The sequence below is a fragment of the Xiphophorus couchianus genome, chromosome 23, assembly GCF_001444195.1.
Source record: "Xiphophorus couchianus chromosome 23, X_couchianus-1.0, whole genome shotgun sequence".
In the NCBI taxonomy this organism is placed as follows: domain Eukaryota; kingdom Metazoa; phylum Chordata; class Actinopteri; order Cyprinodontiformes; family Poeciliidae; genus Xiphophorus; species Xiphophorus couchianus.
In genome coordinates this window covers 14,513,878-14,538,191 of record NC_040250.1, presented here as the reverse complement: position 1 = coordinate 14,538,191, position 24,314 = coordinate 14,513,878, and the positions used below count along the sequence as shown (strand labels likewise).

Genomic DNA, 24,314 nt, shown 5'->3' with positions numbered 1-24,314 from the left:
ATAATGAGGGCAAACAGAAAGGCCACAGTGTGGAAACACAGAGCCAAGTTTGTGCTGTCTGTCAAGTTAAACGCTAAATACAAGCTGCCAAAAAGAAATGATAAACAAAGCTTTCTGTTGAGTTTAGCAGCAATTTGTTCCACTTTTACTGATTCTATGTGTTTATTTGATAAATGTTCTTTTGTATCATATCAGGATAAAACATCTTTTATTTTTAGATGGTTCACTGTTATTTTTGCACTCAAATTCAGTTTGCGCCTGGGAAAGAGTCCAACACAAATTTTAAATAATTTAAATAGACAAAGGAATGAATACAGCATGTTCTGGAGGGTCAACTGGGGATTCTTCAAAGTTACTAAGGTTATAAGTTTTAAGATTGATAGATGTTAGTGTATTTGTTTGTTTTGTTTTGTAAGAAATTAAGACTTTCTAATTTGAAGAAAGTTAAAAAAATACTTAATCAGAAAATCTATTCTAATAATGCCAAAAATATTGCTTCCATCAATGTTAGCTCAAGAGAAACTTTTAATTAGACATGATTAAATTAGAAGACCAGAATGTTTGATTTAAAAAGAAGTGGGATTTGTGATAATTTTCTTTCTCAAACTTTGTTACTGCAGTAAAACACATGCTGTCCTCATTGTTTTACACAAATAACAAACTCAAAGACAAGGATGTTGCTACCAGAAAGATTGCAGAAAAATATAGTACTTCAGGGCACAACTTCCAGGCGATGGCCCAAGACCATCTCTTAAAGAGGATTCAACAGACCGGCCACCAGTAGAAAGCTTGATAATATAAGGCAGCTTATAAATATGACGGGGGTCTGCATGAAACAAAAAAATAGAAAAAACATGAAGGTCAGACTGATGTACATACCAGGATTAGAAAATATTAGAGGGGACTGTGTTGAAGTTATTTTGTCCATTGACGAGAAAAGAAGGCGATTGGTACAATAGAGTTGTGTCATGCCAACTGGGAAGCATAATTGGTTGCCTCTCAGCTAAACGATAGTCTGACATGAAAACACTGTTTTGAACAAAAGACTGGATCAAAAATGTAACCTAGAGGTAACTTTGAATACAATCTTGGAGCAAATTAGTGATGAACAATGCTTTTTAAAAACAATGGAGGAAATTGTCAAAAGACAGTTTCTAAACTTTTCAAACACCACCAGTTAATTTTTTTTTCTCATAGAAGCCTTTAAAGTTCTATGATAAACATTTCATCAATAAATGTTTTAGCATCTCACACAACTTACCCAGGAAAAGAGATCTAAAAACACAGAATCAGTCAAATTTGTAAACCGCAAATTTTCTGTCTAAACTTACTTTTAGTTGTAACTGTGCCCAACATATACTGTAGTTTCACATTTGTTTAATCATTTATTATTATGGAGCTTTAGTGCCAGCAACTCTTTTCTTCGTGTTCTATTTTTTTTTGAGAGAGATAAAGAAATGTCAAAGTCAGAGTTTGTAGATTTGATTTAACATAAAAAATGCTTTGAATATATGCAATAAAACATACACAAATATATTTTTTCCTTCTCTTTAAAAAAGAAAGAAAGAAAGACGTTTTCACAGAGGCTAAGGGGCTGAATTCAATGTTTATTGACAGGTTGTTGAAATCCCTACTTTCGCTTTTGTCAAAACAACAGTCCAATCCTGCTTCAATTTTATTTGGGGACCTAAACAATTCTGTTTGAAGTGTCACTTTTTTTCTGTATAGAAGAATGTGGATTTGATTTGTAACCAAAGCTTCACTTTTTTTTTTTGTGCAACAGCATTTACATAAAAAGCCTGCAGTTGGGAAAGTTTTAAAACAGATTCTGGTGAAAGTAGACTAAGGATGAGCAACAAAATGAAAGCCTCAAGGCCCAGCGGGTGAGAGTGGGGATGGGGGGGTTGCGTTTGTGTGTAGTGGGGATGGGTTGTTGGTTCCGGGGCGAGAAGCGAAAGAGGGATGGGGGGCAGTGGAAGGGCTTGCTGTTGCTGGGTAGCTGAGCTTTAGCCTGGCTGTGTTAGAGAGCAGCAAATCCGACTTGGTTGGTAAACAGAGGCTCCAGGGACACTGTTTTTGCATGCAGGCGGCTGCTGACTAGATGGAAGCCCTCTGTGATTCTAATAGAGTAAGCTCATAGAAATCACCGTAGAAAATGCCAATAAGGCTGTCAGCCAACAGCTACAGACATGGGCTCACACTCAAACACATCAGCAGTGAAAATTATACACACAGACGGCAAAAAAATATGCTTTTACTTGTGAACTCTCTGGCTTATTCAACATGGATATAAATATCGTTTTCTGAAGAGTAAATCGGTCTTAGCTCGGCATATCATAAGGGCGCCGTCTCTCTTTAATTTAACCCCCATTGACTTTCACTGGACAAGTTTAAAGAAAGCTCTGTACTTGTCAACTCCACACAGCAGCAAACAAACAGAGTTTATAACTGTGAGTTTAAAGAGGAAAGGAAACACATTTCAAGAACAGTGTGTTATTCTTTTGCCCTTGGAAAGTTGTGTTGAAAGCATGCTCTGACTTTGATTCCAACTTATTTTTGAGTTTACTTTCAAATGATGCTTAAACTGCTTCAGAGGGACAGAATTTTAATTTTTTGTTGAAAGCTTTGCATAGTTGCAGACAGTCAGCACCCACAAATCAGCACTTTAAACCCCAGTGACATCACAAATTCAAGGGTTTTTCCCTTTGATGTCAGGCTTTAAGAAATACTGATGCAAGTTCACAGACATTTCCCAAACTGTCCTGGGACATTAAAATAATCCACGAATACTTGAAAACCTTCGTGGGCTCTTTTGTGGACCCCAATTTACAGTATGGACATTCCTTTTTAAATACATAAAAAAAGATGAAAGTGACCCTATTGCTTTCTGTTCCTTTCCTTTACTATAGAGGGAGGCACATGTAATTTATCTTCATCAAGTATTATGGACGTCCTCAGGAACAAAATCCAGACCCAAAAAGTATCAAATCAACAGCACATTTTTCAGAAAATGGCAGATCCAATTTTATACATGTCCCTGAGGCTTCCCTCTAAGTGTTGGTGCACTGACCCTTCACTCATTTGATGCTGCTTTTTGCAGCCTAAGAGAAGCTTTTTAAGATTGCTTCTGTCTCCTGCAACCTGTGAGATGGGATTCAGTTGAAGAAGAAAAAGAAAGAAAAAAAAAAGAAACCCTAACAAGATGTCCCAATGATGTTCAATGCAACTTCTTGAAGACTTGCCAACCTGTCAACGCAAATTGCAAATGCTCTGTGCAAGACGGACGAGGATGGAGCAATCTGACGTGGCGAGATAGCGCAGCGGCAGTTGTTATTTAATGTGACGTGCGACAGAAGAAAATGTTGTAAATGCTGATTTGAATCTCCAAAGAGCGAGGCTCATTCTCTTTTCTCTTTAATGCTTCCTTCATTTACCCATGTTTGACAGGTGGTGCAGAGATTCTGAATCAAAGTTACTTGCCTAGACAACATGAAGGAGTCACATAATAATACATAAGAAACTTCGCTCACTGATTGTAAATCTGGATCTTTATTTATTTAGATTTTTGTTATTTTGCTTCTGCTCTGCATAACCACTGCTGTTTCCATCTTGCACCATATTAGCCCACTGTGTCCCATCTGGATTATTGAAATATTTAAAACTCATTTTGCTGCTTCAAGTAGTAAACTGGCTGTCATCTTCAACATCCGCAGTGCCTGTGTTTTGACTCTGTTATGCTATTTTCAGAAGTGACTGCAATTTCTCTGACCTGTAACTTTATTCATGTGTTTTGAACTAATTTTTATTTTTATTTAGCAACAAATAACATTTCATTTTCACTTTTAGAAGTTACTAAGTTAGAAACACTAACTTAGTAATGATTTTCTCTTCTGAGAGTTTTTTCTTTATTATTTAACTGATATAAATTAGGGAAACAGCAAATAAAACCTGCAACATTTACTTTTTACAAATAATGTAGTTCTTCTGGCTTCTTCAACCCATAATCTTTAGCACACAGTAAAGCAGTTCATAGTCAGGATGAGAATTCAAGTATCTTGATGATTTCTTTGCAATCAATGATTGAATAAACAGACAGGGGCCTTGCCACCCAGTAATGCAGGTGTTGCTCTGGTATGTTGTGGTGAGGCTTATTATTAGCCAGAAAGTGGCATTTTTTCCACTTTCTGGCTCATCCCACTGTGTGTTTAACTTAATAAATGTAAATTTATGCTGTATTCCCTGAGAATAGCAGTTTGTTCTCAACAAACAGAGACACGTCCCCCTTAATTTCAGTAAATCAACACTTAGGAGTAGGGTTGTATGACATTATGAAATCAGACTGAGCCCACTCTATGACCTTTACAATCTAAAGCATCATGCCTTGTGTCAGGAAGGCATGACACGAGGCATGATGCAGTGAGACATCCAATAGACTGAACAACATATGAGCATGTAAAGTGCAAATAAGGTTTGACAAATATTGCATCACAGTCCTTTGCAATATTATCAATGGGCTATCTCATATTGAGATGATGATTTATGTTGCAGCCCATGCTTTGATGTCCATATGAATTAAAACTCAAAGTCATTCACCAGTTTCTCTTTATAGCCACAGTAGCCATAGAAAGCAACAGCATTTGGCTTCATAGTGAAAGCCCTTTTCTTCAAAATGATGGCATCTAGATTTGCACGTGGACTCTGTTAGTCCAGTTGGCATTTAGGATTTTCTGTTGACTATCACAGGTGAGTCCAGGACGTCTAACCATCTGAACGTAGTCCGGGTGGCATTAAAAATCCAGATTTGCTCTAGTGTAACTTTACACCCCTTCTTGATCCTGGTCTCTCAATTAACCTTAAAAGACATATCACAACTTCAAAAATATGTAGATAAAAGTACATTTTTCAGATTACACACCACAGCTAACATGACTGAAAGAGAATTGTACAAGTTATTCTGATTCCTAAATTACTCATTATCTCAAAATTCAACAGTAACATTAAAAATGTAATATTTCCTGCTACTGCAAACGCTCCTGCAACATTTGTCATGATGGTGGGAATTGATCAGCACTTGCCCTACTGCCGCCCACATTGATATTCTATGCGGAGATCTTACAAGTGCACAAACAAGCGAGGTTCTCCACTGACACTAAAAACATGCTGCTGCAACTTTGATTGGAATACATTATGGGCGTGAGCCAAGAGTGGTATCAAACAATATGGATTTGGTCCACTCAACAAGCGGCAAACTGTCAGGCTCAAATGATAAAACCAGAGTGAAATTGGCCTGTGTGCAAAGGTTTGCTGAGGGCGAGGATTATAAAAGGTTTTTCACCCACCACCTTACCCTCATATTGATCTAAGAATAACTAGGAGATTCATCAACACAAAATGTTTGACAGGGAATTCAGAATTAAGTTACAGCTACCAGAGTGGAATAAAAATGCTATGACAGCATGGATTTAGGACAAGACTGTGTGGTTAGTTTGCCTCCATATGTATCGCTTGTATAAACTGTAAAAAATGCTGTTTTAGATTAAATTCACTTGTAACTTAATTTCTCCAAACAGGGTTTTTCATGTATCTACACAGAAATGTGATCTTTATTGTACTAAAGATCAAGAAAATATTATATTTATTGTATTTTGTTTCCCAGTATTCTGAAAATGTATTTGACCTGTACAATTTTCTTCCAATTTTTATTTTTTTTTCCACACTTGTCTGTTTAAGCTAAAACTTTTAGTATCTGAAAAAGATAACAAGACTTAATAAAAATGCTAATTACCAATAATATTTTTTAAATAAAGAAAAAAAAACATATCCAAGCTAATTTGTGATTACTCACATTTTTTTTAGAAACCCAAGTTCAACTTATGACTTCAACTGGCCACATCTCGGTGATTACTGTCAGACCCATTAATCAAAGATCTACTAAATAGTATGTCTGACAATATGAAGTACTCAAAATCATTAAGAGCAACACATCATGCCCCAAGAAACTGAGGAACAGATGACAAACAAAGCTGGTCTGGAAAAAAAAAAAAACAGCAGCTAATATGTAGTTTGAAAAGGCTTACAAAGCGATTTCTTTGGCACATGCAACAGCGATTAACCTTTATGCAGAATGGCCATACTTCTATTATCAAATTAATTGTGATAACGATTAAAGGTAAAGAATCTCTCTTTTGTGTTGCAATTTCACATCTGTCTAAGAAAATAGAAGCAAAACTTCTCAAACATGCAATGTACAAATGCCCAAAAAGTAGTAGTAGTATTTTGAATATATGTTTGTTAAAAAATTCAAGATGCTCTAAAAAATCTCCTCTATCTCTTGGTGTATCTAAGCCTATGCTTATGACTGAAAGAACATGTACACTCCATCTGTTTAACAGAGCAATGTTATCTTTATGGAAAGCAGTCTGTGAGCCTTGCGTTGCCTGGAAGCACACGTGGGATGAGATAGGCGACAGAAACAAGAAGACGGGGAAACAACACAGCGCGCAGCGCATTGAAGCAAAAAAGCGGTGAGGGAATGTGTCAAGAAATCAAAGCCCAGACAAGTTGAAGAGAAAAGAGGGATCAGATGCACAAAAAATACACTGTTTTTCTGAGACCAAGAGGTGGAGGAGCGCAGCTCAAAATCCGCTTAGCTATTTTCATACTTTCGCATGCTCTTGCTGCTTTTGCTGTGCCTCAGAATGGGATGGCCTGGCTTGTAAATGACCCACTTATGTGTAAATCTGTCATGTTAAGCCTAAAGACAGACACCATGTATTCCTTGAAAGATAAAAGAGGAAAAAATTATTTTGAGAAAAACAGAATAGCTTTTGTTTGTTTCAGCTCTGATTTTTTACTTAAAACATACTATTAAACATTTATTTTGAAAGTATCTGTTTTTTTGAAAGTAAGCTTGTGATACATTGAAATGATGTATCAAAGACGGACAAAAAAATCTGAATCTTTTAAATAAATTTCACATTGAAAGATTTCCTAAATTAAAACTTAAGTTGCGCGTTCTTGTTAGGAATAAGTCTTGCATTTCACTCCAGCAAACACTTTTGATTCTTCAGCATTTTATCTTTAATAGATTATGGAACCTGAAGAGACTGGATACCAGTTAATATTGCCTTTGTGTTTTGTTACTCGCTGTGGAAATCATGCTCATTACTATCTGTATGCTACCAGTAAATTGCCATCCTTTTATGTACACCAAGACTCTCTTTGGGTGATTTCTTCATATATTTTGAGTACGAAATTAACTTTCACAATTGCTCAATCAAGCATTTTATCACTGATATTGTCACGAACATTCTGATGGTTTTTGTGATAAAGGGGTCAGTGACTCTTAGAAGAAAAAAAATTCCTATTAAGAAATACAGACACGTTTTAGAGTTTGCTGAAATCAAAGTAATCTTTGTAATTATGCTTGAGTTTCTTATCTCTGAAGATGCTTGCACATGGCAGCACAGAATCATGATAAGACATCAATTTTTCTGGTATTTTTTCTACTCACGCATGAAGGACTTTTAAAAATGCTGTTGTTTAAACCAGTCTATTAAACTGTTCTATTATTTGACAAAATTAAAGAAAGTTCCACAGAGTTGTACAAGGACACAAGCCCAAAGATTTACTAACAAACAACAATCTATCATGGGACTACAGAGCACCTGCTGAGTCCCAGATGTGCTGTGGCACTTTTTTACTGGGTGGCTGGTGGAGCGCTCCCTAAGGGATTCAGCCGACAGCTGTGACAGTGGCTGGATCGCATCTTCGTGATCTACACATTCAAGTCCTTTCTGGTTTATGTACAGATGTGCAAAATGCAGTCGTGCATGTGCCCCTGCTTTATGGATATAACATACAGGTAGAAAGATAGAAATCAGAAGAGAGGGAGAAATAGAGAAAGCACTTCATCCACACTGCAGGAGGGCATTGCATTGTTAGACGCTGAGCAGTAGCTGTCCTATCCTTTGTCTACCTGAAGGCTGCAGTGTAAGCTATAATGACAACAATACACTGACAAATTGAATGTATTCATCCGTCCAATGAGTAAATTGTTGGACATTCCTTAATGCAAGTCATTTTTAAAAAAATGACTTGCATTAGAGTCAGAGAGGAAACTCAGCTCCTGCTGTCTCTTGGTTGATCTAATGTGTGATTTTGTCCGTTCGACCCTCATCAAGAGACAGAGCCACATTTTGTGAGATGTTGATTTATAACAAGTCATTATCAGTTCTCCTTCGCGTATCTGCAAAACTGTAATATGTCCATTGAAGTTACTTTGTCAATATAAAATGATAATTTTTTTTCTCTTTACAACGACTTTCACAATTAAAGAGTATTATTAAGTAATAACTTTTTGGGGCTTTCTGTCTGTCATATTACAATATTATTTCACTCTCAGTGTCAAAAGGAAAGAACTAAAATCATTCTACTGAAGCTTTTATCAGTTTTAACTGCCTATATTGACTAAGTAAATTGAACATTATGACTTTTTGTGTATGTAATATATAAACATAACTGTAAAGATTAAATGTAGCAACTCAGAGTGTTGGTCTGTCGCTACACTAACTAAAAGTGTTTTGGGTTAGACAAGGTTTCATAATTCGGTTCTGTGTGGTGACAACATTAATCTGCAATTTTAATTCCAAAATCCTACAGTTTGTAGTCACGTGTAATTGCTCACAGTTTTATAAAATCCTACAAGGCTGTGATGCAATATATGATATTCATTTTCTGTCAGCATGCATAAAACATGCAATATTCAAAGACATTTTTAATTTAGATCTATAGAGTGTGGTTGATGTTGGTTTCAGAAACTTCTTGTTTTTTTGACATATAGATAATGTAAATCTATTCCATGATTTTCTGTAATTTATTCCTGGTGACTGTAACTTAGGGATCACAAGTTGTAGGTAATCTGTAGATAATTTATTCTGATATAACGCATCCTTTAGCCTGTTAATCTATTTATGTTTGTATTTGCTTACTCCTATAGTTCATATAATTTGCAAAAACATTTTTGTTTTTCCAAATTGATGTCTTAAAACACATTTTCTTAATTGTTCTGACATTATCAGAAACGTTTTATTTTTCTTCAGTTTTGATTCCTCAACAAATATATGACATTTGCTATAGCCAGTGAAATGCTGGATGATGAAATTAACTTTGTTTACCTTAGTTTATATACTTTCGATCTCTTGCATCTTGCTGAATCAGGTTTCTTGAACATATTTCCACACAGCACAGTAATAAAATCTTGTGGGTGTCTGACTGCCTTCAAAACTTTGTGTGTGGATGACAGGGAGTTGGTTTGTAGGAGGCACACAAGAATTGACCTGACTTCAGGATATATATGGGAAGGTACAATCATTTTTTGACTTTCATAAAAGAACAAAGTGTTTCTTATTTTGTTAAGTGTATTCATAGCTAAAAAAAGTAGAAACTTAAATGGTCTTATCAGAATATGATTTGGTACTCATGCATACCAGTGATGGGTATGACAAAGGTATGATTTGCACAGCTGTAATGGTATAATTTCCAACCTAAACTACTTTGCACACAACTTTCTTTTAAGGAATTTGAGACACTGATGCATCATGAAAAAAATACTATAAAAATATTGCTTTAATGTGCACCAACAGCATGTGTACTGGTTGGCTAGTTGTGATATTCTTGAAGTATCTTTTTTCTCATCATCACACTTTCCCTTTTTCTAACTAGTATGCTACCAGAAAACCCCAAAACGTACTCCAAAGAGTCTGTCAATACATTGAAGCATAGCAAAAACTATTCCCAGGCTGCATAGTTTGGGCTATGAACAACTATAAATAGTTGCTCAGGGCAAATATTTATAAAACTAGTAATTTATGTTAAAATTACTAAGTTGATTATTCAGAAAATAGCTACATAATCCAGTGTTAATTATTGTTCATAAATGTCTGCTCGATAAGGCTTTGGAAGCTGAGCTCCTAGGCTATCCTCAAAACAGGAGAAAAAGGTCTGGAATAAAAATGGCAGAGAACCCCTACCAGCTTCCACTGTGAACACACAAAAAACGACTTCTTTTTAACCATTCACTAACAATTGCTCACACAGTGCTATTCACAATAAGCTGCCAAAATGTGCACAATACAAACAAGATCACTGCAAATTAAGGCCTGTGGTAAAAGGGACTTGACACCCCTAAGATGAAGCTCTTTATGGAGTGGCTGACAAACCACAACGCATCTCACCTGACCCACAAGAAGAGTAAGCACCCACTTAGACCACTGGAAACACCATTAAAATACACAAAACACTTAATTCATCATTCTAATCTATTCTTTCTGGCCAGGGAAAACCTACTGTGAATAGATCTTCGATGGGTGAGATGAACTTTGGCACTCAGCTGGCTCAGCTCTTGTTAGAAACTGCTAACTGCTCGTTAGCTCTGAATGTGGTTCGGTCAACACAAGTCCCAAAACAGGTCACAGCACTTTTCAGGGGATTGTTTACTCTTCAAGAGACTGGTAGTGACATCTACATTCAGAATCTCCTCCTCAGCTCAAGACCTACAAACAAATTGAACAGCAAAGAGCATGCCTGGCTAGCAATGTTTGGACATTTCTTAGCTCTGGTTGGTGCAACATCAGCAGATTTTGGCTGGTAGTGCAGACTGGATGAAGCTCCATCTCTCAGCTTTGAATCAGGCCGATACGCATGTCCAACAATCGTAATGGTATGTTTTTCAACTTTCAAACAGTCATCGGTGGCATTTGATTGCCATGTGACCAGCATTGATGAAGCTTATCTAACAGGAAGACAGTTTTTAGTTAGGTAATTTTTGTGCAAACCTATATATCTGAGGATTATGGGTTTGCACAAAAAAGTGGGAATTCTGCTTCTGGGACAGTAAAGGCTATTCTATTCTTAAACGTGGAGGTCGGACAATTTCTTACAGTTGAGCAAAGACTTAACAGTAAACTCTTTGGTGTAAAACCTCAGACAAAACATCTCAGCTTACTGTCTACGAATTGCAAATAGAGAACAAGAAATTTGATCCAAATGTCAAGCGCCTCAATAAGTAATCATCAAAATAACTGTATAACCAAATCTGTCATTTATTATTTTCTTATCTTTCATTCATTTTCTTATCAAAAAATGAATGAAATACTAAAGTATGCATTTATTTGTCCTGTATAACTCTAATGGCCTCTTCGCTTCCTTCTCCAAATGTCCAATACATAGAATACGGTTAAAACAAAATGCAGTTTTCTGCATTCTCGCAGGCACTAAGAGATATGAACATATAACTCCATCTCTCCAACCTTTGCACTGGTTACCTAAAGAAACAAGAATCATTTTTAAAGTCTTATTACTTGTATACAAACCTAAATAAGGTCTTGCTTCTCAGTATATAATAGGTGTAATAAACTGTCGTCACAAGCCTATGGTAAATTTTTTAAAAATATGCTGATCTAATTGTTGAAAGAAAGTATTTATAGTCTTGTTTTGATAAATATTGTTGTGTGTGAGGGGTGGGGGTGCATGCAGGTGTAGATGCATATTTGTAAATTTTATTACCTTGTTTTATGAAAAAGCAAATGTGTTTTTGCATTTGCACTTTATTGATGTTTTTGTCTTTTGATGGAAAGCAAATTGTGTTGCTTTGCACATGAAATATGTTATATAAATAGACTTTGACTGACTTCAATTTCAACCATCAACTAGACTAATGGGTTCTCACCACAGTTGTAGGCTGAGTTAGTTCAGGAGCGGGTCCAACAGCTCTATGAATCTCTTCTGTAGCAAGAAACAGTTTGTATTCAGACCAAAAAAAAAGGCCATCACACTGTACTGATATGAGGGAGGCAGTCTACCCATTCTTCCGGTTTTGTTATCTACTTGTTCTCATATCGTAATCATTGCATTATGTGCACATTACCTTTTAATTCTTGAGCTTTATATTCCATTCGAAAACTGTTTGGTGCAAAACTCTGAAGAGTAAAAAATAAAACTAATAATGTCTTTACTTATCTAAAGACATTGTTACTTAATTCAATGTGCCTTAGAAAAAAAAAAAAGAGTAAAATTATGTTTCTGATTCTAGCAAAAGACTGACTGACACAATAGTAAAGATTGTGTTACATAACATTTTTAAACTGGAAATTGGAAACCTGTTCATGCCTTTTTGATAACAACAATCTGTATCCTTGCAGAATTCATGACTTCATCTTCTAATGATGTGGTATTTTTTCCTGTTTATTAAGACCCATTAATTTTAAAAAAGGAAACAAGTCTAGTCTAGACCTGCCATCTAAAATGCACTTTGACATTATTTTGTAAGTCAGGCAAGCTTTTCCTGCTGAAATAATCTCCAGGGGGAAAGAAGTTACCTCCATGGGCAGCACAGTTCTCTAGAATTCCTCTGCATCAAAGGTATCTTGCAAATACACCATGCCATGGGCACTGATGCACCCCATAGTTGCTGCCTTTTGAATATTTCACTGATAAAAGCTTTGATGTGCTTTCTCATCTTTGGCATCTAGTACCCTTCGTCAGCTCAAACCCATATGGAAGCTGAACTGCAGCCTTAAACAACTACTAAAATATGTCCACTGCCTTTGTGTCCATCTGAGTTTTGCAAATTCTTTCTACATATTATACAGCAAACACTATCTGTCATCAGCAAGATATTCATACAGTAGATGTACAGTACAGACCAAACATACAGTACAGAAAACCCATTGAATTAGAAAGGAAACACCTTTCTAATTCAATGGGTTTTCTTTATTTTCATGACTATTTATAAGGCAAGAAATCCCACTTATTAACCTGACAGGGCACACCTGTGAAGTGAAAACCATTTCAGGTGACTACCTCTTGAAGCTCATCAAGAAAATGCAGAGTGTGTGCAAAGCAGTAATCACAGCAAAAGGTTGCTGCTTTGAAGAAACTAGAATATAAGGGGTATTTTCAGTTGTTTTACACTTTTTTGTTTAGTGCATATTTCCACATGTGTTATTCATAGTTTTGATGCCTTCAGTGTGAATCTACAATGTCAATAGTCATGAAAATGAAGGAAACTCATTGAATTAAAAGGTGTGTCCAAACTTTTGGTCTGTACTGTATTTAAAATACTATTGTAGAAAGGTACACGTTACAGTATACTTATTCTACAACATTATCCAGCAGTGGATGTGAAATACTTCTAGACATCTTTTGATATATTTAGTAGAGCTCACATCCAATGACAGAAGAAAAATTACAACAAAGGACTATCACTTGCATTGTTATTGCCAAAAATAAAGACATAAATAGTGTTTTTTTCCCATATGAACAAAAACTATTTAAAGTTGATTTTTCAGTGTTGCCTAAAATAACAGTGTAAAATACTACAGGTATGTGAATATCTGTGGCATAGCATATAATGTGGCAGATTACAAATATCTTGTTTAAGAACAAAGATTTTGTCTCTCCATTATTATTATCCTTATGGTTGCACTGCTGGCACCCAAAAACAGTCAGGAACCAGAAATTCGAGAAGAAGAGCATAAAAGCGTTCCCACTCATCCTCCACTGATTATAGCAAATCAAAACAAAACAACAAACTTCATTTAACAAGGTTATTCCTAAAAGTGTCAAAAAAGATATACACACTGTCATATGAAAGCAAATGGCCTGGAAGCCCCGAAACAACCAACCAAGTGCTGTCATTTGTCAAGTATCTTGCCAGCAGCGACCCAGAGGCTCAGCCTGTGTAAAACAGACATTTGCCCAGAGGCCTTTTCTTTTTTTCCTTTTTCTTTCTTTTTATATCTTGCTTGTATTTCACTTTCTGGAATGTACCACTATGTTTACACCTGGTTTCTTACAGACTCTGAAAACCCCTGCTTTCATTAAAAACCAGGCCAAGATGAAAGCAATGAAAGATCACCGGAGCTTTGTTGATGCCAACGATTCCACATCCGGCTGCAGCTTTTCTGCTCTCTGCGCTTTGCTAAGAAATTGATGTCTCTTAAAAAAAGAATAGAGACTTTCAAAATATCACATCAAAAACACAAAATTCAAAAAACAACGGAAAACTGAATACATTTTAATGACATTTATCCTGGCAATTGTTTTTTGTAAGTGTCATGAGACCAGAAAAAAATAAATGAATAAATGTAGCAATGACAGCGTAATAACAAATATGTCTGTGTGTAAAAGAGTAAGCACTCAACACTTGCAATAATGTAATAATTCCTTTTGCATGAATTATTTTATCAATAATAATGCAGTAATGATATATTCTCTGTGAAGTGTCTGTGAAGTTGTTGGCCAATCAAACACAGTAATATCACTGTTATTAAAGCAATTGTAAGAACGTTTTTGCTGAGTTGGCAGAAGCCAGGTCCTGCTGGAAAATGAAATCAGCAACATAAGGTTGTCAGCATAGCACCAAGTGCTCTAAAACTTTCAGTTTGACAGCTGTGCTTATTTTGTACTTGCTAAAAAGAATGGTAACTGGCAGATGACATTGCTCCCCAAATTGTACCACACTATAGAAATTTCTTACTGAACCTCAAGCAATGTGGACACCATGCCTCTGCACTCTTCCTCTGGTCTTGACCTTGATTTCCAAATTAAGTACATTACTCTCAGCTGTAAATATGAGTTTGGATCACTCTATAACAGTCTAAGTCTTTTTCTCCTTGTCCCAGGTTAGACACTCTAATGCGATTGCTGGTTTGTTTCAACAAACACAACTCATTACAGCTTATACCTTGGTTACATCTGTGTGGGGTGGCTGCAGTCCACAGCTTGTAACTACTTTGTTGTATTAGTTGCAAACCGTTGGCCTGGCAATCTGTCCAGGATGTACTCCACCCTGTGGCCCTGCAAGGACAAGCAGATACAGAGAATGAATGGGTGGATGGATAATTGCAACAGAAAGAATGCTTGTGTTTCTGGAATCTATGTAACATATTGTTTCTCTTTATAATCTAAATTCCAAATCAATTTAAAAGGTTAATTTATTTGAGTAATTCATACTTTCAGTTTTTTAAAGATGCACTTGTGTTACAGAAACGCATCTGAAGCAATACATTAGGTAAGAGTCCAACTTTTAATCCGTTAATCGCAAGATTCTTGCACTTGACTTAATCAGTTTAAAACCAAAAAAGTTGAGAGGACCGAAAAGAGACAATACTGAAATCGTTTGGACATGTCAAATATTAAATATTTTCTATATAGTGGACAATTATAATGTGTGAAGCTGAACGTGGACGATGAAAACAGGGAGTCCACAGAGAAGGTTTATGTGTAAAGAGGAAGGTAGCATGCAGATGGTCACTGTGACAGATGGGGACACTCAGGATAGGATGAGATTGAGGCAGATGATCCATTGTGGATCAGTGGCAGCCAAGAGAAGATGAATTTTAACAACATGGCTGTTTTCTCTAAAGAACAAACGCCTACACTAAACTGACATTAGGCAATAGTTGCTGTTAGTTTTTGTGGTATACGGATCAAATTAATCAAAAATAAACTTGTTACATTGTGGAAATGCATGTCTATTTTCTCAGTTTATGTCTCACCCTATGCAACATCGGGCTGGATGGGCTGGTGTATGTGCACACACAAGTGACAATAAAAACTCTAAGTAGTCATTGGTGTCCAGGACTGTGTTAATTATGTGTTGCCTTGTACTACAAAAGAGCCAGGCAGATCTAATCTATTTACTGTTTCTAGCAGGGCATAAATACACAGTGTGACAGCAGCTTCTCCTCTCATAACAAGGGGAAGGACACTGACCTTATTTAAATTTTATTCACCATCAGTCTTGTAGTTCTCTCTAACAATGTCTGCATATGAATTCTGAGACAGAAATTCCAATATTGTCAGATAGACACAAGTAACGGTACATTTATTCTGTATCCTTAACCAACAACAGATGTGAAGAACTTATAGTTATGTCTCAATAGCACTATTTGTAGGAACATATCACTTGCATTGTTATCACAAGTGGATTGTGCTCTATGCTGTTATCACTCTTTAAGGTGTAAGGTTGTTAGCAGATGTAAACACTAAGGAAAATAAAGATAATACATAGTGTTACATTGATTATATGTATTTTTATTATTTTTATTTTCCTTTTATAAGTGTCAATCTGGTATTTTGCATATCCAGGGGAGATGAGCAGCCACTCCTAATTTGAAAATAAAGGAGGTGGGGATTAAATTAGATAACATGCCAAAAAAAAGGAGAAAGAGAGGGGTGGGGCTGAAAAACTGAAAAAAAGGAAGATATTTGAGCAGGATGCAGCCAAATGTGTCAAATTAACAAGTAGTATTTTTGGTCAATGACGACAGGATGATGTAGCGAGACTACACCAGGTTAGCAGACACTGCCTACATGGCTATATAATCCCATCAATCATCCCATCCAAGTCACTTGGCATAGGCCCTCTAGTGTGTCTGTGATTTGGGACAAAGAAAATTAAAGGCAACCTATCAGCAATGTTACTCCATGTCCATAAGAAATTAATGTGTTTGTTCACTTAAAATAAATCTAAGCATTCATTTCTTTATTCGAGAAGAAAATTTATTATGAGAATGTTTGTGTAAAAAAACACATATATATATACTTTTGAAAACAGATTGTGGGCATGTTCATATAGTACTGTATATATATACAGTACAGACCAAAAGTTTGGACACACAGTTGTGTCCAAACTTTTGGTCTGTATTGTATATATATATATATATATATATATATATATAAAAAAAATTTTTCCCCAGCTCATGAAAGATACAAATAAAGTCAGTGATTCACTTTTTGTGTGTTTAGTGATTTTAACTTGACTTTTACATTTTATTTATGTTCTAACACTGCATTTTATTTTTCTTGCAAAAGGGCTACAAAGTTAATTATTGTTGATGTTAGGTAGTAGAGAAGGATTGTGTTAGCTGTGGTTATTGAGTGGAAAAAGAGGGACAGGATAATACCAGTCAGAGTAGCAGTGAGGAGAAGGAGATAGAGACAGATGCAGAGGGACAGAAGGAGAAGGAGGAGGAGAGAAGGAGGTGGAGAAACAGAAGAGTGGAGTAGAAACCATAAAAAAGGGCCAACTACAGATGTAATTTTTAGGATTGGGTAGGACCGGTGTAAGACTGTTGAACAGGACACTAATTAAGTTTAGCTCAGTTTTACCTGTTGCAAATATACCAATTATATTCAAGGAAACATGGTATTTTATGATACTGAAAAAAATCACACATCTAGATCAGTTTGAAGAGGATTTCATTTTATATTAACTGGTAAAGAATTACACTTTGGTGGCAAAAGTAGTACAAAAAGGGGATGTTCAATTAAATTCAGTTTATTTTTATCTACATAGTTCAAATCCACCACTAATGTCACCTCGAGGCACTTACCAAAAAAAAAATCATTTCATTTCAATCACACATACATTCCAATTGATCCTAGTTATCAAGCGGTGAGTTAAATTCAGTTCATTATTCAAATTTGTTTAAAAAGTTTTCTATCGAAGGAAACCCAGCAGATGGCACTGAGTTATCGACTTGCATGCAGCATTCACTTCTCCTGAAAGAGCACACAGCAACAGTGGACTGTTAGCATTAGCATCAATACATTGACTTATAAGTGTCATCAGACTTTACCCAATTCTTTGCTTGAAAACATAATGGTGAGTTTTTTTTAAACAGGCTGTGGTCTGACAAAACTCAGTCGTGCTGTTAAAAAGCTACTGCACTTCCATAAGAAAATCAGATCAGTTCACATGCTTCTTATCAACTGAAACCAGCTAAATGCCAAAAATAACGATTATCCTTCGAACACATTTAACAATTTGCTGCAGCTGATTCCCTGGAACTACTTACACATAGTAAAAACTTAAAGTAGTTTTTCCTATACAGTACAATCTACTTCACATAATTCTATGTTCATGTAAGGGCATCATGGTGTTAAACAAATAAACTTATAAACTAAAACAAAATTAAATAGTTGAATTAAGTAAAGTGTCTAATAGTGAACTATTAGACATGAAAATTGTACTTACTTGGGGGTTTTGTTAGTGCCGATCCATTTGGTAGAGCGACATGGACACAACTACTGATTCAGATCTGCTGGAGATGCTGCTATCTATTGTAGTCACACAAGCAGACCCAAGAGGAAGTCTGATTGCTAGGTGACTATACACCTTGATCTGACAGAGAACAAAAAGAATTTGCAAGTTATCAGAAAGGTCTGTGAGCGCAGACTTCGTCTGTTAATAGAGAATGTTTGCGTGGAAGGAGAAAATCTGAGGGAGAACATAAAATATTTGAAAGAGAGTCGGCATAACTTTACAAGATTTTAGTGCAACAAGATTTTTAGTGAAATCCTGTTTTCAAATTGAGCATGTAAGTTCAAGTATTAAAAGTTTTGAGAGTAAACTGACAAAGTCTTGTCTTGAAATTTAAAAAAAACTAAGCTCTTGACTTTTGACAGTATAATTCCCCCATACACACTCCTACCATAAATGTAGAGTAACTAACTTAATATGGATGTCTTTAATGTGTGAAAGGAAGCAAGAGAAAGAAGAAGATGTTAACTCTGTGCAGTAAGGCCCCGGCTTGGATTTAATCCCAGAGCATTTTATATGGTTGTTGTACATATTTTAACACGTAACTATCATCACTTGCACTTTGCTTTCACTTGACCGTTAGCATGGTACATCTGTTAATTGTTTAGCAAGAGTTATGCTCAGGCTGTAACTCAGAAAAATGAAATGAATGATAGAATAAATAAAATAAACATAGAGAAAACCAAAGGGGAAATCTAAGCTCCAGCCTTTTAAACTACTCATAAATCTTTCTCTATCTGATTAAAAAGGTCCTTTTGGACTTAGATCTTATCCCTCTTTCATAACAGTCTTTTTAACGGAAGAGCGTGCGCTAGTCCGTTGAGGAAAGCCAGAACCATACTCTCTCCAAGAGATGTGTTTGCATGGGTGGTTGAAAATCCAAAGCACAAGAGAGAGACTGACTGTTCACTTTGGTGAAAATATAATCAAATAAGGGCATATTCTCTTTGTTTTTGAAAGCTGAGTTAATTTCCATCTGAATCAAACATCTGATGATATTGTACCACAGCATAATTTCCAAATATGTTTTTACACCTACGTTTAATGTGACTGGTTAAAGGTGGTTATTCTGTCAACTATTCTTCCAGTCTGTACAGGATCCACCTACATTGTGCTGCAATTGACTTGTCAATTTGAAAAGAAAAAAAAGAAAATCGAAATATGAATTATTTTTGGAAATAATTCAAAGACTTAAGCTGGATGCATTGAAACATTTCATCTTTGATGTGTTAAACATAAAAAAAACATTTCCTGTTTAACAAATACATATCTGTTAACTTCTCAAAGTTCTTAAGTAGCTTCATGAGTTATGGAGCTCATCATACACATGCAGAAATTTAACGTACAACTCATCTGTATATTTTCTTCTCTAGATAGAATGTTGATAACCACAATTATCAAGATTCCACAATAATCAATAATTGTGGTTTTGATTTCTATAGAAATATGTCAGATTACATGATCAAATCCAAAACAAAATCAGTCTGACTTCATAACTACATTTCCGTGCAGTAGCCCGCAAGAGAACAACAGTGAAGCGTCTATAAGAAGGGACAGTCTGCAGTGACAGAGCAGACTGTACTTCTTGAGGAAGCTAAGATTCTTCCAGGTTTGCTGCAAGATTTTGAAGATCTTCTATAAGTCTGCTGTTGAGAGCATCATCTCTTCGGCCATCATTTGTTGGGGCAGCAGCATCAGAGCCAGGGACCAAAAAAAGACTCAACAACCTGATAAAGAAGACTGGTTCTGTTCTGGGGACGACTGCGAAACCTCTGGAGACGATGATGCAAAGAAGGATTCTTCATAAAGTCTAGAAAATTAAAGACAACCCTGACCATCTTCTCCATGAGACTGTCTTGGGAAGAGAAAGGGTCTTCAGTCAAAGATTTCTTCATATTCGCTGTAATACAGATCACTACAGAAAATCTTTCCTGCCAACAGCCATCACTATCTACAATAACTCTTTGAAGACTGTGAATTAATGAGTTACAACATGCAATTTCCCTTTGGGATCAATAAAGTATTTTAGAAATTGAAGTAGATTGCAGAAATTTATCATAAACTATTGGCTGTAGAGTCAGATGTGAATTTTCTTCTCGGTAAATACCATGAGTTAAAAATTAAGGCTTTAATTTTAATTTAATTTAATTTAATTAAGGCTTCATGTATTTTTGTGTCCAAAAGTTAGTTTTAGAGGAAAAAAAAAGATAACAGCCTTTTTGTGAAATTATTTTATCGATTCATTAATAACAGTTTTGAATTACTGTTGAGCACTTCTTGTTATACAAACCAACTCCAGTTCTTCGGGTAAATGACAACATCAAAAATGATGTTCTTGTTTGCCAATTCAATAGGAAATCTTTGCAACTATTACCAACAAGCAAACAGAAAAAAATGGACATGAATGTGACGGCTTCTTTGTTCCATGGGCTGCTTTTCTCATGGGATTGTTAAAACATTTCCTTTTTTTTCCTCTGCTGAATCTTCTAAGTGAATCACAATCATTAATGTTGACATGTGATCTAAACAACACAAATGATTTGTTTTTCTTTTTCTTGTTTTTTTTTTTTTTTTGCTGTTGATGAGGCTTTTTTGGAAGATCGAAGATTACAGCAGAATCTACATATGACTGATCTTAAGAACCCTGTGCCAATGGTGTCAGTGTTTATATCAACAACTTTAAAAGAAGAGCATTTCAACATGTTGCATTCATCTGCATTTCCAGTTCTAAATTGATCTGTCACTCCTAATAAGAAAAATAAGGGATCCAAAGAGAAAAAAAGAAGAAGAAAACATCATGTTTTTGTTGTAATTAGAGATATATACTTGAACGCTATTTTCAGAATGAACTTAATCAAATTTTACTCATTTATTCATGGAATTTTTAGATCCACATTATCTTATCTTAGAGTCACAGAGATGCTGCAGCCTTTCCCAGCTGTGGTTAGATGAGATGCAGCACACACACAGGTCACCGGTCCATTACTGGTCTCTTAACTTTTAACTCACTGTTAAACAGAAATCCTTCAGACAGCGCCATGAGAAACCATGCAAAATATGATAACTGGATCCAGTTATTGTTATAATGCTCAGGATAAAATGTCAATGGACATTAGCTAATTTGATCAGTGATGCTTTTTATTAAATCCTTCTAAAAGCGATTCCACTTTCTTTGCCAAAGATGTCATATTAATTTAAGGCTGGGGACCTTGAAAGAAGGATAACCCAATTTGTGCATTAATATGATAAGTCTACAGAACATTTTGAGGGAATTAAAAGCAAACACTGCAAAATATTCTCTCTGATGGGGCTACTCGATTGCAAAGTATTGGCTTTTAAAGACACTGTTGTAAAAAAACTAAAAGTGTATCTTTTCCATTCATTTTAGAATTCATTTATTCAAATTCCAACTGATTAATTAAGAATAAAACCCCTACCTTATATTAAAAAAGTAATGAAATATATTATCTCAAAATGAAATGACTACATGTTTGCACATTTATGCTCTTGCCATTCTGTAGCCCACTCAAATGAATATAAGTTTTTTTTTTCCAAATGAATGACTGGGGATATTTCAAAATTAAAAATATAACAAGCTATTAAAATACAAAAGGAAAATTTGTTTTCCTTGTCCCTACATAGTTATTCAGTGCTTCGGTTTCCATGGCTACCCTGACAAAGTGCTGCCATTTTGGACTTGTCGTACAACATCAATATCACAGACTATAGTCATATTTTTCCATTTCTTTTGTGTTTAGCATATCTTTTTTTCTGGAATGTTCCAGAGCAGACTATAAGATTTGTTGTTTGTATTTTGATCACTCACTCACATACATTTACATGCCACTAAGTTCCACTAGGCGAGCATTGATTGACAATGTTACTCGGCTTAAATGTGTGAATTATTTGCAATGTGGACATGGAGTGGAATGAGTCTCCGCTCTGCTCTGACTACCATTGACAGTGCACTGCAGGGACTTACATTTGAAATATTACTGCAAACAGTAATATTTCTTTAAATGTGGTAAAGGACAAAGTAAGTGATTACAGAAATGGTAGAGAATGATAGACAAAAAAATGACAAAGGTTTGATTTATCAGATATTTTACATTTGAAGCATCTTTTGATTTTCAGACAAATCCAAAGAAATATTTAGACTTGTCATAGAACACCAGTTCTATGAAATAACTTACTTTTGTAAAAGAAGCACATACGGTAATTGAAATAAGAAAATATATATATTTAAAAATAACATTCTTATCTTTTAAAATTCTAAGGCATGCAATTACTTTAGCTGAAATAAGTCATGTTTTCAGTCCACGTGAAATCTTATTTGATCAGCCAGCACCTATTTACTGGGTAAATATATAGGCATTGAATGATGTGCTTATCAGTGAGGCAGTCACTCTTCCTCTCCATGTGTCTCAGCTTGGCTGTCCGAGGATTAAATTGATTTGAAGTGAAATCAATAACAATTTATTAATCCCAAAAGGAAATTAGGTAGTCGTAGGATATAATTAGGCAGAAGCAAAGATTGAAATTTTAAATTAGAACAAACAGCCACTAAATCTGACACCTTTGGAGGAATGACCTCCTCTTTCTTAATTTTTTGTGCAGCAATGGTTTTCAAAGTTGGTGCAAAGGCCGAGGCATGGAATAAAAAAAAGGTACTAATTAACAAGCGTTTGATAAAGGATTACTACACATTTAAATTTCTCACATTGTTACCATGTTACAGCCACAAACTATGTGCGGTATCACTAGCATGTTGTCTTACATTGACTTCCTCCATTCAGTCTGCTAAATATCAAAAAAGTTTATTTTAGGGAAAAAGATGCTAATGTGTGGGCTAATGTTGATGCACTGCCTTCTGGTTATTACTTTTTCTAAAGTAAAAGTCAGATGTTAACTTTGTGACACTTCATTACCAGAACAACATATTAACGGCAAATATTGTTATTGTTCAATAATGTAAGATTTCTTCTGCTTTTTTGAAATGCTACTTATCTTATATTACTTACCAATTAGCAAGAATTGTGCAGTTTGTTGAATTTTGCAAAAAAGTGAAAATGTTTGGTTGGTTTTTTTTGTCATTGGAGGTCATATCTTAACACCAAATTGACAACAAGTAATATTACTGTTTATAAAACACAAGCTCTTCAAATGCTGCTAATCTATTTAGACACAAGAAATTTACAGTTGGTAAATTTGGAAAAAGTGCTTGTCTCTTAGCAACAGATTAACAACAAGTATTGTTATTGTTCAAAAAACATAAGATTTTTTTTTTTCTATTGAAATACTGCTTATCCTACTTAACGAGAATTGTGCATTTGGTTATTTTGGCAGAAAAATGAAAATGTTTTTGGTTTTTCTTGTCATTGGAGGTAAATATATTATAAAATCGACATTCAACGCAAAAGAAAAAACCTGATTTATACTTTGTGGCAGTTCATTACCAAAGAAACACTAATATCTTAACACCAAACTAATAACAAGTAACATTATGATTTATAAAACATGAACTATTTTGAAATACTGCTTATTTTCAGTAGCACAAGAAACTTACAGTTGGTAGATTTTGCAAAAGTAAAAATCAGACGTTTACTTTGTGGCACTTCATTAGGAAAACAAGCTCATCTCTCATTTTAGCAACAGATTAATAACAAATGTTGTTATTGTTCAAAAGACAAGATTTCTTCTGCTCTTCTGAAATACTACTTTTTTATACTACTTACTAATTCAGAAGAATTGTGCAGTTGGTAAATTTTGCAGAAAAGTTAAAATGTTTTTGTCTTTTGTTTTGTAATTGGAAAACAGACGTTCAACACAAAAGCGAAAATCTGATTTCCGGATGTAAACAATAACATGCAGGGGGTCTATAATTAAAAAAACTATCTTTTTTGCTAAATTTACAGTTGCAAGTCTTTTTTATGTTCATCTCCATCACCTTTGTACATGTAGCGTCTCTCTCATCTCAGCTGCTGAAGCATGCAATGGGCCCAACACACTTGGCGCAACAAACGGCTGTAAAAAGGTGAGTGTTTTCCGTCACTTTGGGTTCAGGAGCTTGGACATAGTGCTACAGATAAAGTGCCAACATGCAAGCACACACCGGAACAGGGGCAGAGCTTCGGGGGTCTGGGGGGGCGGCAGGCCCCGGGCCTAGAATATGACTTCGGGGATCCAAGCCTTTATCGTGTCTGAT

General features: G+C 35.4%; 1 long non-coding RNA gene across 1 annotated transcript in view; it reads right to left on the bottom strand.

The window, feature by feature from the left end:
* LOC114139400 (uncharacterized) overlaps positions 1-23,837 on the bottom strand; it is a 33,355-nt gene extending 9,518 nt beyond the window's left edge. Inside the window, exons 1-3 of the long non-coding RNA XR_003594436.1 lie at positions 23,676-23,837; positions 18,044-18,190; positions 14,747-14,859 (exon numbers count right to left, since the gene is read on the bottom strand). This is a non-coding gene — a long non-coding RNA (uncharacterized LOC114139400). The remainder of the gene's footprint in view (positions 1-14,746; positions 14,860-18,043; positions 18,191-23,675) is intronic.
* Positions 23,838-24,314: the final 477 nt, after the last annotated feature.